The following is a 17,027-nucleotide window of genomic DNA, read 5'->3' on the forward strand; positions in this document are numbered from 1 at the left end:
CCAGGTGTCTTTCCCTCCCTGTTTGCCTCCCCTACTCACGCCAAACACCTCTGAGGCCACCTTCCGAACACATATTGCCATCTTTAGCCACATGTCGTCTCCATCTTCTCCTCCTTCCCAAGGCCTCTCACCTAGCATCCTCTCCTTAAACGTTTGCGCCGCTTCCCCTCTAAGCTTCCACCACTTCATTCTCGCAATCTTGGCACGTTTGTCCCGGTGGACACGTACCCGAAAACGAAAATCCAACACCACGAGTTTGTGTTGAGGGACAACACACTCCCTAGGAAAAACCTTACTATCTAAGTAATCCCGTTTATCCTCCCTCCTAGCAAGGATATAGTCGATTTGGCTCGAGTGCTGTCCACTACGAAAGATCACAAGATGGGATTCCCTCTTCCTAAAAAAGGTATTCGCTATCAACAAGTCATAGGCCAACGCGAAGTTCAAAACCTCCTCCCCCTCTTGACTCCTGCTATCATACCCAAAACCCTCGTGCACTCGCTCGAACCCTACATTAGTCGCACCCATATGGCCGTTGAGATCTCCTCCTATAAAAAGTTTCTTGCTGATAGGCACGGTATTGACCATACTATCCAGATCTTTCCAGAACTGCCTCTTGGTGCTCTCACTAAGACCTACCTGAGAGGCATAGGCACTGATCACATTCAGAGCCGAATCTCCAACTACCATCCGGACCAAGATAATCCGGTCTCCTCGCCTTCTAACATCTACGACTCCATCCTTAAGGCTCCTATCGATCAAGATACCAGCACCATTCCTACCCGATGTTGTCCCCATGTACCAAAGCTTGAAGTCAGTATCCTCAACCTCCTTCGCCTTCTGACCCTTCCATTTAGTCTCCTGAACGCATAGAATATTTACACGCCTCCTAATTGCTACATCAACTAGCTCTCACAACTTACCAGTTAGGGACCCTACGTTCCAGCTACCTATACGAATCCTAGTTGGCTCGGCTAACTTCCTTACCCTTCGCACCCGTCGAGGGAAGTGCGAAGACCCTTGCTCATTTTTCACTATACCCGGGCGTAGATGTAGCGCGCCACTCAGGTTGTGACGACCCGACCCTTGCTCACTTATCATAATACCCAGGTCACGATACGACGCGCCATTGGGGAGATGGCGGCCCGGCCTTTGTCCATTTAACACACACCCGGATTCCGATGTAGCGCGTCACTAAGAGGATTACGCCTAGGGGTGGTAATGGGCCATGGCCTTAGTGGGCTCTTCACAGCCCAACAAGGCCCTTAAATTATTTAGATCAAAACTGTATAAAATTAGAGCCCGGCTCTTAGATTAGAGTGGCCCTTAAATTATTTTCTAGTTCAAAATCTTGGGCCCTTTACCACCCCTAGTTACGCCCCAACGAGTTTTTTATGGGTTTTATATTCATTAGAGTGGCTTTTGTTTACGCTGGTTCACCAAACCTAACGTAACCCTCCTCCTTTATCCGGGCTTGGGACCGGCTATGTTGAGACGACTCAAGAAAGTCTTCCAGTCAACACAGGCGGAGTTCAAATGACATTAAAGTATGTATAGAAATAGACATGTTGATGCAGTGGCAGACTCAGGGATGAAAGGAGCCTGGGCACAATTCTACGGTAGAAGAAGGTTGCGAACATAGCCAATAAATTTTAACAGCTAGCTATTGGAACTTATGCTATATCAACTCTTCTCTTCCAGTTTTCTAATCCCTGTTATTGCTTGATTTGAACACATACCTAGCAGTACAAGCTACTTAATTACCTTGCTTCTCTCTAGTGCTGGCCAAAACACATTAGCTTCTTACAGGGACGGCTACGGAGCCCGGGCCGGTGCCTGGGGTCGCCAGGCCCTGGGTCCGCCAGTGTGTTGATGCAAATGCAGTAGTACTTAGTATATTGCAATTTGATAAAAATTCACAGAATTTCAGATGTATGTGCCTGGCATTACAAAAGATTGCAGAGGAAATATCTCACCAATGGCACTATGTTAGAAAATGCCACCAAAAACTGATTTGTAGATCGAGTCAAGGGAGTAACAATTTTTTCAAACTGCAGAAATGCACACAACTTAGGCAGAGATTTAACCAAATGAAGCAGAAGGTCCAAAGTCCTGTATACCCAGAGATACCTCCACCACATCCACTACTAGAAGCCAATGCAGGCGTCAGCTTGGCTGCTGAGGTGTAAATCGAGCTGCACACATCAGGCAAAACTGAGAACATTAAAGAATTCATCATGTGCAGAAAATTTGAGGATTAGTTGCTGTTGGAGGCTTGATTTTTGCCCCATTAGGCTATATATTAGTGATGAATTGACAGGTTCACAGCTGACGCGCCTCACCTCGACGCGAAGCCCCGGGGCAGCTTGAACATGACGGGGAAGCGGCGGAGCGGCGGAATGCAAGCGGCGGCCAAGCTCCAGCTCAAGCAAGGGCGGCGGCGGCGACTACTCGATGGGGTTCAAGGGGGAGCGACGGCCACTATATATAGGGCGGGCACGGGCACCTGGCGTGCACGCCAATGGAGGGCGACGCGCAGTGTGGCCGGGTCGAACTCATGTCGAGTCCGGCTCGAGCACGGGAGGAGGAAGGAGGCCCCGACAAGTGGGGCCCGCCTGGTCACGGCAGAGAGAAGGGAGAGGGAGAGTGGAGTGGGCTGGGCCAAGAGGAGAAAGGCTGGGCCGGCAGTGGGGTTTTGGGCCGCGGGGAAGAAAAAGAGAGTGAGAGAGAGAGGGCTGGGCTGAAAGAGAGATAGGAAGAGGGAAAGGTTTTCCTTTTTTTGAAAAAGATTCAAACAGTTTAATTCAAATTTAAATTCAAGGGAATTCAAATTCAAACTGAACAACAAGCAATAAACAGATGCAAAGGCAGCATGGAATGCAACAAAACCTATTTTCCTTATATTTCTTTTATAGCTAAGTAATTTATTTAATTTATGATAAATTCTCTGAACTCAAGATAAAATAATTAAAACCTTATCAAACCTATAACAAATCTAATTAAATTTATTTAGGTTCTTAATTTGAAAATTAGGGTGTTACATCTTGGCCGCCACGCCGCGCTCGCGGGAGGGAAGGGAGGGAGGGAGAGAGAGAGTGTAGGTTGGGAGGGAGAAGTGCGAGAGAGAGAGAGAGAGTTGAGGGAGAGAGTGCGACTGAAGGTGGTGGGGTTGGGTAGGTTAGGGTTTTGATTCGTTTATGTACTCCCCTCAGCAACCAGGCTTATTTGGACTTCTATTGGGGCGATCCATTATCCGAGGCAGATCTTTATAACATGTCTGCCTCCGAAAATAGGAGCATTAACCGATGCGGTCGTTTTAATGATAACCGCCTCGGTTAATGTATTGTGCGAGGCGGTTTTTATAACCGTCTCGGCGTCTCAGTTAATAAGAAATGACCGCCTCGGTTAATGCCGGGTATTACCGAGGCAGTTAAAAACCGTGCCTGCCTCCGAGGCCTTTCCAAAGCACCTTGGCTAATCCAGTGTTGTAGTAGTGCGTAATCAGCTCAAGCTAAGATAAAGGCAGGGAGAAATGAAGAAGTTAGCAGCTTGGATTTCATGTACTTTAGTTAATTATACAGTTTATATGATACTTTACACTATATCCATGACTAAACTAACTCTAGTCAACCTAGCACTACTGGGAGACCGCTTACGACTGACAGACAAGTCTGTCAACCGTTACGGTACTTTATGGACCTCCTACCTCCCAATTAGAACATGGAGGATTTTGATGGCACTAACAGGGCTGTCACCACCTACGGGCTACCTCTACAAACCGTGAAAAAGGATGACATCCGGCAACACTTAACTAACCTAGACACCATGTCTGCGCTAACAAGTGATACTCTAGTATCCCGCGAGGAGCCCCCATCCTTCTGATGGACAGACATATACTAGAGCACCAACCAGTAATCCTGTGCCTGCAGCTTTTTTTTTCTAAAATGGGCACCACCTCCAGTTCTCTAGACCTGGTGATGAGCCCAACCCATCACAGTCAACTTAAATCCAATAGGTTCCAAACCGGCGAAGATGGGCTTACGAACCGGTGGTTATGGGCCTGTTTGCAATAATGCCTTGACTTTAAGAAGATTCTCACAGCTCACAAAAATCTTGTATTGCTTATCCAAAGTCACATAAAAATCACATGCTTTCTTTCTTAACAAAAACTAGGTGTACTCACTGCTAGAAAATCTAGCATTAGTACCGGTCAGCAACCCCTTTTAGTACCGGGCGGCTGATCGATACCGCTCGATCGGTTGGCCAAAATGCCCGGTACTAAACGGTTTTGCTCCTAAAATTAAAGAAAAAAATGATGAGCAGCTAGGAGGCCTTGCACACGCGCATCGCCCCAAGTCACAAGTCACGTGAATTTCGCGCGTAATATGCGCATGCGCGGTCTGTGAGAATCGAACTCACGACATCCGGCCTCGCGCGAGCCTTCCTTACCATCCCACCCATGCATCACTTGTGACTGGGTGGGAGATGCATTCCTTTTGATGTAACCCATAGAGGACCATTTAGTACCAGGCCAAGCCACCGACTGATAGTAAATGTCGCATTTTAGTACCGGTCGGTGTTACCGGCCGGTACTAAATGGCCGCGCAGTAACACCGACCGGTATTAAAATGTAACATTTAGTACCGGTCGGTGGCTTGGCCCGGTACTAAAATGGTTCTAGGGGCTCTCAAATTTGGCCCCGGTACTAAAGTGGCATCGAGGCAATTTTCTAGTACTAACGGCCAGAGATGAATGAACCATTTTCTGGTAGTGACTGCCGCCCACATGTTGCGGTGGGGCTGCCTTTTCAACACAAGCTTGCAAAGAAAAACAAGAACCATAAATCTCTACTACTAAAAAGAACAATTGGGAGAAAAAAGTTTAGTGCGACACTAACCTCCCTCCCGTGGTGGCTCTGCCATACGACAATCTTGGCCGTCCGATCCCATGCCCGGTCCGCCCCCTATCCATCCGACCATCCCCCCGTCCCCCATCCACTCCCACGCCCGCACCCTGTCAGCCGCAGCGTGACGCGCCCTCCACAAACCGCCTCAGGTCGACACCGTGCGGTCCCCATCGCTTGCTGCCACGTGCTTTGCTTGCCTCGGGTCGACACCATGCGGGATGCTACCGTCCCAGTCACTTCGTGCCGCGCGCCATCCCTGTCGCGTGGATCCGACGCCCTCCGGGCATGTCCCCGCTACTCAGGAATTGGGTGCTCGACTCCGGACTAAAAGCCGCTGCCCTCTTCCTCCGCCACATCGAGGTACCTCCCACTTCCCATGAGGCTACTTCCGCATCCTTAGCTGTTACGCCATCGATTCTCCAAGAGGACGCTGGGTGGGCGGCGGTCGCTGGGCTCGGATTCCTTGGGGCCATGCTGGGTGTTGTCCCACGACCTGGCAAGATCTGCCATTGTGACGATGATTATGGGATCCACGTGAAGGAGAGGCTGGACTCGTTGGGAGACGACGGGATCAGCTAGATACATGTCCGCCTGAGCAGTTTATCCATCGCGCCGGTTCCCGTGCTTTGCGCCAGTGTTGTTCCCCAATGCAGACAAGCTCATCATCGAGGCTCCAGATCCAGTGACAGCATCTTTCCCCAGAGGTGTTGTGGTTAGCAAATGATTTTTTCATATAGCTTTAGTTTGTCAAATTTGTGTTTGATCCAAACTTGCCTTCTTAAACTAGCATGAATGTTGTAGCTCATGGAGCCCACCGCCTCATTATGTAGGCATTCTGTAACGAACATGGCACCATTTATGCCATTTCGAGTGATTTTGGTGATCGTATGATAATGCTATTAATAGGACTAATGTTTTTGTTAAGTGAATATTTCTAGATCCCAGGGATGAAGTAAAAAGACCATACAAAGCAAAACACGAAGAAAAAACTCAAAGAAACACTGAATTGGATGAGTTCTACTGAAATCAGTAGCACCGGAAAAACCGATGCCTATAGCATCGGTGCATCCGATGGTTGTCGGAAGTTCCGACGCCCTGGCATCGGTGCAAGTCTGAGCACCAAATGGAGATCAAGCGAAGACCAAGTCAAGATAGCCAGGTCACCGGTTGAACCGACGGCGTCAAGCTAGGCATCGGTGCATTCAACGTACTATGTTCCAGAGATGATGTCAAATGCCCAGGAGCCAAGTCTTCAGCACCGGTTTAACCGATGGTGCTTCGGAGCATAGCATCGGTGCAATGACATCAGCAGAAGAGGGAGGTCCAACGGCTAGTCCAGTTGCTGTGTGTGACCGGTTTAACCGACACCCTAAGCATCGATTTAACCGATGGTCCCTGGAGTCGCTGCAACTGTGTCAGAGAAGCCAACGGCTACTTCAGAGCGCAGAGTGACCGGAAGAACCGATGCCCGAGCACCGGAAGTTCCGATGCCTACGCAGAAATATGCCCAACGGCTCCAAACAGCTAGTTCAAGTGTGTGGCCTATATATATGTGCTCCCCCGACCATTTGAAGATTGCTGGAGTTCCAAGACATCACACACACATCCAAGAACACCTCCAAGCCATCCAAGAGCATAGAGATCAAATCCTTAGTCTTTAGCACAAGCTTTGTAAGTGTTAGTGCTAGGTTAGCTCTTGAGTGAGTGATCAAGCTAGGTTTAGATCCTTGTGCTGTGGTTCTAGAGTGAACCAAACTTGTATCTCGGTGCGCCGGCCTCCTTGGAGCATTGGTGGCTCGCCGGCACGTCAATGACCCTCCGGCTTGGTGTGGAGCGGCGTCGACAACTTGGTGCAGGGGACGGAGACCCCTCCTTCGTGGGCAATCTCCCTTAGTGAAGATCGGGATCAAGGTGACCGTGATTGTGTTCACGGAAGAGACTTGATTGCCGGGAAGCGATACTCTTCGTGAGTGCTTCAACAACGTGGATGTAGGAGCGCCTTTGTGGTAATCCCAATCACGGGATAAATCCTCGTGTCGAGAGTTCGCTTCCTCTCATCCCTCTCTTTAAGTTTCCACATTTCATATTGCAACTTGTGTGCCTTTACTTTCATAGAGTAGTTTCATGATAGGATTGGCTATAGGTTGCTAAACTCTTTTGGAATGAGGGTTTTACACTAAGGTGAACAGTAGTTGCACATCTAGATAACTTGTTTTAGTTTAAGTTTTGTGCAAACTAGTTGGAGCCATAGGTTAAGGTTTCAAGAGTGCCTAATTCACCCCCTCCCCCTCTTAGGCTAGAGCACCCGATCGCTTTCAATTGGTATCAGAGCCGGGACTCACTTCTCTCACAAAGAAAGCCAATTCCATTGGTAAATTTGTGTTTACCGGCTCATTAGATCGGTAGGCTTCACCGCCTAGTGAGTTAGCTCTTAGGGGAAAAGGATGGATCCTTTTAGACCCGCTCCACAGTTCGACGGCGCGGGCTTCCAATGATGGAAGATTTTAATGCAATCTCATCTCCAAGCAACGGGGCTAAATGTTTGGAGAGTTGTGAGTGAGGGCGTTAGAAATAATGGTCACCAAGAGAAGCAACATGATGTTACCACAAAATGCATAATTTTGTCTTCTCTTAGTGATAATGTGTTCAATCATATTTATTCTTCTGAAAATGCTAAAGAGCTATGGAAGACTATCATTGAGAACCATGAGGGCATGGAGAATGTTGCTAATGAAAGATATCATGTTCTCATTGATAAGCTTAATAGCTTTAAACAATTTGATGATGAGAATGCCGAATCCATGTATTCACGATTGAACACTCTTGTGAATGAGATCAATTCTTTAGGTGTGAAGCAAATTAAAGATACGGAACTCATTCGCAAGATCCTTCACTCACTCCGAAGGCCGGACTATGATTTGGTGACCACAATTCTATATAAGAAAGATCTCAATACTTTGACACCAAATCAAGTCCTCAACAAGGTGATCGCCCATGAGCCACGCAATGACATCAAGACAAAGGCACCATCATCTTCACCAACTCATAGCGTACTTGCATGCAAACAACTCAAGAAGTTGAAGAAGATGGCCATCAAAGGTAGCTCAAGTGATGAGGAAGAAGAGGATGCAAGAAGCTCCTCAACTGATGAAAAAGAGCCAATACACCCCAACCTCTACAAGCAAGTGAAGAAGATGAGCAAATGCTTGAAGGAAATCAATTCAATGGGGTATATGGTCTTCCTCAAAGATGGGCCTCACCATCAACTTATGATGGTTGAGAAGAAGTTCAAGAAAAACAAGCAAAAGAAGGAGAAGAAGCCCAAGCATGAATCATATGCCATATTTGGTGAATGGGTAAGCGGTGGTGAAGAATCAAGTGCAAGTTCAAGTGATGAATCAAGCAAGAAATTCACTACCCGCATGGAATGATCATCTAACATTTACTTTATGGCCAAAGATATGGATAACAATGTAAGTGATGATGACTCCGACTCTCCTTCAATTGATGAACTTCTTGACTTAGTTCATGAGCACCAAAAAGTCATTAAGAAGCAATCAAAAGAAATTAAAAACCTTAATGCTCTCAATGATCTAAATTCTTCTCTTGCTACAAATTATGAAAATTTGTTGTGCAAATTCAAATTGCTTAGCAAGGAGTATGAAGAGCTCAAATTAAAATTTGAGAGCATTAATGATACTAATGACTCTTTGGAAATGGAGCAAACTATCCCTTGTGCAATTCCAATCTCTAGGGTAGATGCTTCAACTTTTTGCATTGATTTAATTGATGAATCTTGCTCTAACCCTTGCAATGAAAAATGCTATGAGAATGTTATTGTAGAATCATGTGATGATCTCATTGCCAAGGAGAATGATGAGCTCAAGCAAGAAGTGGAAAGTCTCATGAAGGACTTGTATAGATTGAAGGGTAAAGGCATAGTGAGCAATGTCCAACCTTCTCAAGATAACCGTGAAGACATGGTGAAGAAACTTGAGAAGGGGTCCATCGTGACTTGCTCAAAGTGCCACAAAGAAGGTCATAAGTCCAACAAGTGTCCTCAACCAAGGAAGAAGCCTTCGAATGAGAAGAACAACAAGAAACTCACAATCAAGAGTTCTCTCATCTACACCAAGCTCAATCGGAGAAACAAAAGCAATAGCACCTCCTATGTAATAAAAAAAAAGACCAATGGCAAGGTGGTTGCTCACAAGATTGGGAAGAAGGAAAGAAGTTGGAACCACTCCATTTGGGTGCCCAAGTACATCATCACCAATATGAAGGGGCCTCAAATGGTGTGGGTTCCAAAGGAGATTTGAAGCCCAAGAATGGCTTCGGGAGATTTGGAGGCTTAGCTTACAAGTTGAAGTGAAGATTCAAGCCAAAGAAGCTAAGCTCAAAACTTAGACATTTGTTGCCCAAGTCCCCCATAAGGTAATGGTAGCTAGATTTCAATTCAAGCATCATGTAGCTCCATTGCTATTGCTAGGATGTTTGCATATTTTTGCATGTCCTAGTATTAAATATGGTGGGTTTCTTATGTCATGATTCTAACCCATGAGCAACTTACATGGTTTGATAAATGTGTAGAAAGCTACACAAGGTTACCTTTCATGGTACATGGATCTCATGAGGTATGTATTTCATATGTGTACCATGAACACAAACTATAGGGTAAACTTCCCAATTGTGTCAAAATCAATGCGCATACATTTGTTTGGTGATTCAAACATTAAATACACACATTTAGGGGGAGTTCATCCTATGGTTTGTGATTTTGAGACTAACATAGTTGCAAGTTTATCTTTTGTAGTCTCGTAATGGAGTTAACACTCTAAAAGAATGTTATTCATGCTCAATGTAAACAAACAACTCTATAAGAGTGATTAGATAAATTGTGCTTTCATGCATATTGAGCCATGCTTTTTTGAACTTAAATACTCATATCTAAGTTCATAGGCTATGTGCTCATACATTTCCTTAACCTTGATATACCAAATGCTCTTTGTTTAAAGACTTTCAAATTGGTACATGCGAGGTAAATAAAGTTCCCCTGGAGGTATGCAAGGTTCTAAACTCATTCAATTGATATCATTGTCGATTTCTTATCATTTTTAGAGATACCTCCGAGCATGATATGATCTAAGCTTTCTTGTCGAAACATCTAGTTGTACACTTGATTTTCACACTATCATTTTGTGTATACACTTGTGGAAAGTTTAGCTCATGTCATGCTAGTCTTATGATTTTTTGATCCACCCTAGTAAATTTTCAATTGGTATTTTCATTGATATCATACAATTGGATCATGAATCATGAAACTAACTCCCTATGCTACTAATCTTCTCTTGAGCTATATTGTTTTGCAAGAGCTATTTTAGGTGATTTGATTCTAAAGGGGGAGAAATGTGGATCAAAGCAAGGTGTTTTCCCAAGGAGGAGAGGTATATTCCAAAGGGGGAGAAATACCGAGTGAATCAAGTCAACATGAGGGAGAAGTAGCAAGATAGGGGGAGGACAAAAAGGGGGAATCATAGTTTTAGGGGGAGGACAAGCCGTCATTGGATGGTGGTAAGTATCCAAGCAAGTGTAAGTGGTTGAATTTGACAACTTTTGCAAATTTTATGCTTGCTTTGATTGTATTGTCATCAATCACCAAAAAGAGGGAGATTGTAACGAACATGGCACCATTTATGCCATTTCGAGTGATTTTGGTGATCGTATGACAACGCAATCAATGTGACTAATGCTTTTATTAAGTGAACATTTCTAGATCCTAGGAATGAAGTAAAAAGGCCATACAAAGCAAAACACGAAGAAAGAACTCAAAGAAACGCTGAATTGAACGAGTTCTACTGAAAAACCGATGCATATAGCATCGGTGCATCCGATGGTTATCGGAAGTTCCGACGCCCTGGCATCGGTGCAAGTCTGAGCAGCAAATGGAGATCAAGCGAAGACCAAGTCAAGATAGCCAGGTCACCGGTTGAACCGATGGCGTCAAGCTAGGCATTGGTGAATTCAACGTACTATGTTCCAGAGACGATGTCAAATGTCCAGGAGCCAAGTCTTCTACACCGGTTTAACTGATGGTGCATCGAAGCATAGCATCGGTGCAATGACGTCAGCAGAAAAGGAAGGTCCAACGGCTAGTCCAGTTGCTGTGTGTGACCGGTTTAATCGACGCACTAAGCATCGGTTTAACCGATGGTCCCTGGAGTCGCTGCAACTATGTCAGAGAAGCCAACGGCTACTTCAGAGTGCAGAGTGAACGGAAGAACCGATGCCCTAGCACCGGAAGTTCCGATGGCTACGCAGAAATATGCCCAATGGCTCCAAACGGCTAGTTCAAGTGTGTGGCCTATATATATGTGCTCCCCCGGCCATTTGAAGATTGCTGCAGACCCAAGACATCACACACACATCCAAGAACACCTCCAAGCCATCCAAGAGCATAGAGATCAAATCCTTAGTCCTTAGCACAAGCTTTGTGAGTGTTAGTGCTAGGTTAGCTCTTGAGTGAGTGATCAAGCAAGGTTTAGATCCTTGTGCTGTGGTTCTAGAGTGAGCCAAACTTGTATCTCGGTGCGCCAGCCTCCTTGGAGCATTGGTGGCTCGCCGGCACGTCAACGACCCTCCGGCTTGGTGTGGAGCGGCGTCGACAACTTTGTGCGGGGGACGGAGACCCCTCCTTCATGTTCAATCTCCCTTAGTGAAGATGAGAATCAAGGTGACCGTGATTGTGTTCACGGAAGTGACTTGATTGCCGGGAAGCGATACTCTTCGTGAGTGCTTCTACGTGGATGTAGGGGCGACTTTGTAGCAATCCGAACCACGGGATAAATCCTCGTGTTGAGAGTTCGCTTCCTCTCATCCCTCTCTTTAAGCTTCCGCATTTCATATTGCAACTTGTGTGCCTTTACTTTCATAGAGTAGTTTCATGATAGGATTGGCTATAGGTTGCTAAACTCTTTTGGGATGAGGGTTTTACACTAAGGTGAACAGTAGTTACACATCTAGATAGCTTGTTTTAGTTTAAGTTTTGTGCAAACTAGTTGGAGCCATAGGTTAAGGTTTTAAGAGTGCCTAATTCACCCCCTCCCCCTCTTAGGCTAGAGCACCCGATCGCTTTCACATTCTGCATTGAGTGATCTGCTCATCGCCAAATCGAGGATATAGTATAAGTTTACACGAGGAATCTGGCATGGTCATGATAACCTTCTTCATGATATCTGAACTGTCCGCATGTTGCAACATAATGTTCTATATTGATGTACATCTTTCATTCATTTGACATGATTTAGCTTACATCTGTTATGGGCGTGACATGCAGTGGTTTATAGTTCCTAATAAGTTAATTACGTCACATGTAGTCTATTTCATTGTTCAATGCAAAAATGCAATGCAAGTAGATGACATGATTGTTTTCTAGCACTCAGCTTGTAGTAATTTTTTGCTGGTTTAGTGTTGTTCATTTGTACATTTTCAGCCATCGACATGTTGCATTCACTAATTGTTTTCTAGCACCTGATGCCTGAATTTGCTCTAAAATAACTTCATTCTGTCAATCAAAATTTGTGGAAACTTTGATCTATGCTTCAGGGCCAATCACGAGTCGGAAGGATACTACTCTGGTTGTGCCATATATCATGGTTTCACTTGATTGAGAAAAATATTTGATCAAAGCCAGGGTCAATGCTCCCTGCCGATACTAATTTACCCTGTCATCACCACAGTAAAGCTCTGAAATTTCTAATCCCCGAACCTAGAATAGCACAAGATCAGGTTTTGCAGTAAATGTGAATCCCTGATCCTAGCAGAACACCAGGTGTCCAGATGGAGTGATCAATTTTTCAGGCTTTTGCTTCCAGCTTTAGTGATCATATTAGAGCCTGTACCTCTACCTTTGCATTTTCCTCATTGATCCAAAGCTTTAGTGATCATATTAGAGCCTGTAACTCTAGCTTTAGTGATCACATTAGAGCCTGTACCTCTACCTCTACCTTCCAGGTTCCAATCATAGTGAGTGTCACATATCACCTTCCTATGACGTATCGTTCATTTTTCATCTTTGTTTATAAAATTTTACTTGGTTCGATTTCAGAGGGGAATAACAGTGAATTTGAGTTGACAATTGGATGCAAAGCCTAGGGCCACCCATGTACCAGCACATTATGTACTGAACTTTGTTTGCTTCGTCCATAGTAATTAGTTAAACATCCTGTTCAATTCAATTATTTCAAGTGTTGAAGGAATTAGAATTGAATGTAAGCAAACAAACCAACCCTGAATTTTTTCTATGAGATGCCACACTCTGCGAACTCAGTGATCTTGTAAGTCTTTTCTGTGGGATTTTACTTGCTTGTTTGAAATGTAATTTTTGTGTGGGCTCACCCAATAAATGTGTTGTAGGCATTGAACTGTAGTTTACTACAAATAGCCCATCTGTATATACAAAAGATATGAAAAGTTTCAACTAGCTGTGCAAATGTTCATGAAAACAAACTTATCTAATTTATGATTTTTAGTATGTACAGGTAGAATACTTTTAACATTAAAACTTTCAGCACTATCATGACATCTTTCCATTCAAAGCTAAAAAAGGCATATTTAAGGTATGTTGCATAGCTAAGATATGTAGTTCACATCTTTTTTGTGTCACGTATGATTTACTGTGTGCAACTATTTGCCATGGTTTCAGAATCTACATGGTACATTGTCCTAGCTTTACCACTTTTCTATAGATTGCATAGCTAACTTGACCATATTCTTTGCAGGCAGATAAATCTGCATCCACCACCGCCATTGCCTAGACTAGCAGGAGGCACGCCGAAACCGCGTGACCAGCGATCAAGTTGAACGTGGCGACCACCATGATCTTGTGCATCCTTAGTCATCTATCCTTTCTATGTTTCCACATTAGAAGTAGGTGCATGAAAATGGTTTCAGCTTGTGTAACTGAATCGAGTAATCAATAACTTTTAATATATCATGATCATGGTATTGTATATATGCCTAATTGGCTTTAGTAGTGGCTGTAATTGACCATGACGCCTAATTTATTTTTCACTCATTTTCAGTGTTTATTATATATGCAATACTGCAGTTGAGCGCCTGCAGTGTTTATTAATATTATTATTGACCAGCCGGGAGCCCCTGCGGGAACCCACCCATCCTCGCAGTAGTTGTAGCGCATGTAGTTGCGCTCCGCCCACTTTACGGTCCCCCACTCGGCGCGGTTGAGCTGCTTCCTCATCCAGCCGCTGACGCAGGCGTTGGCATAGAAGCTGCGGTAGGAGACGACAAAGGGCGCGTTGTTCCAGTCAATGGGGATCTTGCCCTTCTCGGTGGCCCATGTGCTTTACAAGCACTGCTAACTAAATGTCACTTTTAATTCAGACAAGTCGGGCAGGATAAGCACTTTGAAAACAAGGTAACCTTTGACATTAGTATTCAAATTGCAAAACCAGCAGAAGCATGTTGAAAAATGAAGGTAAAACCTATTTTCATGTATGTATTCAAGTTTTATAATTCGAAGTTACTGACTCTCAATTCTTACCATGGTAAGGGCACTAGATTCTACCCACATTCACTGAACCAAGATGAAGGGGGCAAGCACTGTGAGCACATGTGTTCTGAACACATCCAGGCCTTCCATCTTTTCCACGGAATATCACCCACTGCTCCTCGAAACAATCTATTGGTGCCTGAGAATTCCAAGCTCTGACTTTTTAATGGCTTGAAACATTCAGTGCTTTACCATTGTGTCATCTTTCAGATCACTGGAGAAGGCAACTGGGTACCAGAAGTTCTTCAAGCTGGGATTGTAGGGTTTCACTGGACCAGACACGTTCAGAGTCCTACGCGGCTGTTTCTTAGTTCGGACATGGGTGGTGGGTGGGTGATGTACTTGAAACTAGGGAAGTGGACTCGGCTGTGGATGTACTAGAGGCTCCATCCGGCAATAGCCTGTCATTTATCAGGGTCTCCATATATGCTAACTTGTCGAGCGCAGATGATACTCTTCCTTCTGATAAATGAACCTGCATCAGACATGAAAAACATCAGGTTCGAGCTGGTGGTATCGAATGTTTCCATATGGTTTCTTCCAGTAGCATACCTGATTGTGAGCTTTTGCTAGTTCCTCCTGTAACTCGTCAAGCTCTTTCCTCAAGGTTCCAAATTTCCAATAGATTTGAATTCTCTTGCTAAAGGATTGAGAACCTCTACCACCTGCATTTCAGTTTCAGTAACGCACCATGGCACGATCAGTGTTCGTCGACCACGATTTCAACCTCAAAACAATTGACAAAAGCTGCATCTTTTTGTCCATAACTTTATGACTACCAACCACTTCATGTATACCGGATGTCTCCTGTCTCTGAACTTAGCGCCAAAACTGTATTTGGTACCTTGTTGTGGAGAACCATGATGGTGAGGAGATCCTGCCGCGCCATCCAATCGCAGTACTGGATGTCGAATCTGACCACCTCCAGAGCCTCATTCACATCCAAGAACTTGCCCTTCTTGATTGGGACCCTCGGCCCGGGGTCATCGACATGGAATAGGGCCTCCAGGTTGTTGTTCTTTGCGAATTCAGCTCCATCTTCCCTGAGCACCGCATACCCCTTGATTCCGCCATAGCGACCATCGCGCTGCGCAGAAACATTATTATACTTCAAGAGCTAGCTGTTACAGTCCCATTCATCATAAATCTACAGCGGCCAGCGCAGAGGTCTTCAGCAGCGCAGGGCTGAGCTGGCAGCGCAGGGCCTCGCCAGGGCGGCATGGGAGCTGGCGGTGCAGGGCCTCGCCGGGGTGGCACGGGAGCACATATGCATTTTAGATAGGTGTTATCAATTTTAGATAGTTCATAAAGGTTGAGAAAAGTCAACAAAATTGGATTCACAATTTTAGAGGCACATATGCATTTATGGTGCAATTTACTAGTTAACTAGGTTTAAACAAACATAGATTAAATTGTACCAATCTAGAAACAATTCACACAAAACATGTCTAATGGATAGTACACATCATAAGGAAGTTAGCAAAATTAGTTTCATAATTTTTGGACTAATAGAGAATTAATTATGCAATTAACAAGATAAACATATATTTAATAAACTGAGAAATAATATAATTATTTTAGGAGCAAACATATTTTTAACAGGTAAAGAACATCAAGAAAAAACCAATAAAATTTGTTTCATATCAATCGGAGCTATATTTAATTTTATATAAATTATACAAGATGATACATGCTTATGCATTGAAACCAGCCAAACTGTACCTAGCAGCTACAGTACCCGCAGACCGTCCGCCATACAAGTGCGGGATCAGTTCCAGAAAATAGCTCGGTTTTGTGTGGAATTTGGAAGTGAACTGCAGACCGTCTGGGGGTGGCTGGCGGACCGTCAGCGATAGAAAATTCTGGGCCGTGTTTTGTCTTGAGGCTCGGTCTTGGAGGCCATGACTTGCGAACTGTCCGACTGTAGGTCGCGGACCGTCCGCTTGTCAGCCGAGGCTCACCGACGAGGTCGCCGGCGGAGGCTCCGGCAATGGTTTTCAAGTGCGGTTTGTTCCTATAGATTCCTAAGGACATGGGAAATTTGTTTTGGCTAGTAGATTTGACATGCATGGATTCTACGGAGCTCTAGGTCATCAATGTTGAAAAGGCCATGGATGGGCTAGGGACCTTGAATGGGGGCACAAGAAGGAAGCGGAACGGCGAGGGGAGCTCACCGGCGATGTGTAGAGCACGAGCAAGGGGCCACTTGTTGGAATAGAGCGGCGTCGGTGGAGATCGGGTCGAGTTCCTTCTTGAGTGCTTGGGGAAAATGAAGAAAAAACTTGGGGTGGCCTTCTCCTAGGTCTCCGGCGAGGAAAAGATGATCGAGGTGGTGGAGAAACTCATCGGCATTGTCCTTTGCTGGTTCTCCATCGAACTTTGGTGAGGGGATGGTAGATTTAGTGTGGAAAAGTGTTTCTTCCTCCATGGCTTGGTTGGGGAGACTGGAGAGAGCAAAAGAAGGGAGAGGAGTGTTCTGTGTGAGGAAGAGGAGCAGGAACAGGAGGGGGCGGTGGTGGAGGTGGGGCTCGGGTGGGGCCCGGCGAGGATACG

General features: G+C 45.0%; 1 long non-coding RNA gene across 1 annotated transcript; it reads right to left on the reverse strand.

Annotated features, from left to right (window-relative positions):
• Window positions 1–14,470: 14,470 nt before the first annotated feature.
• Window positions 14,471–15,549, reverse strand: LOC120711866. Its single transcript, XR_005690511.1, has 4 exons — window positions 15,319–15,549; window positions 15,027–15,139; window positions 14,667–14,949; window positions 14,471–14,613 (listed from the first exon to the last, which is right to left on the reverse strand). It is a non-coding gene; the product is annotated as an uncharacterized LOC120711866 (long non-coding RNA).
• Between the last annotated feature and the right edge of the window lie 1,478 nt (window positions 15,550–17,027).

This window comes from Panicum virgatum, chromosome 6K (genome assembly GCF_016808335.1).
Source record: "Panicum virgatum strain AP13 chromosome 6K, P.virgatum_v5, whole genome shotgun sequence".
Classification (NCBI taxonomy): Eukaryota; Viridiplantae; Streptophyta; class Magnoliopsida; order Poales; family Poaceae; genus Panicum; species Panicum virgatum.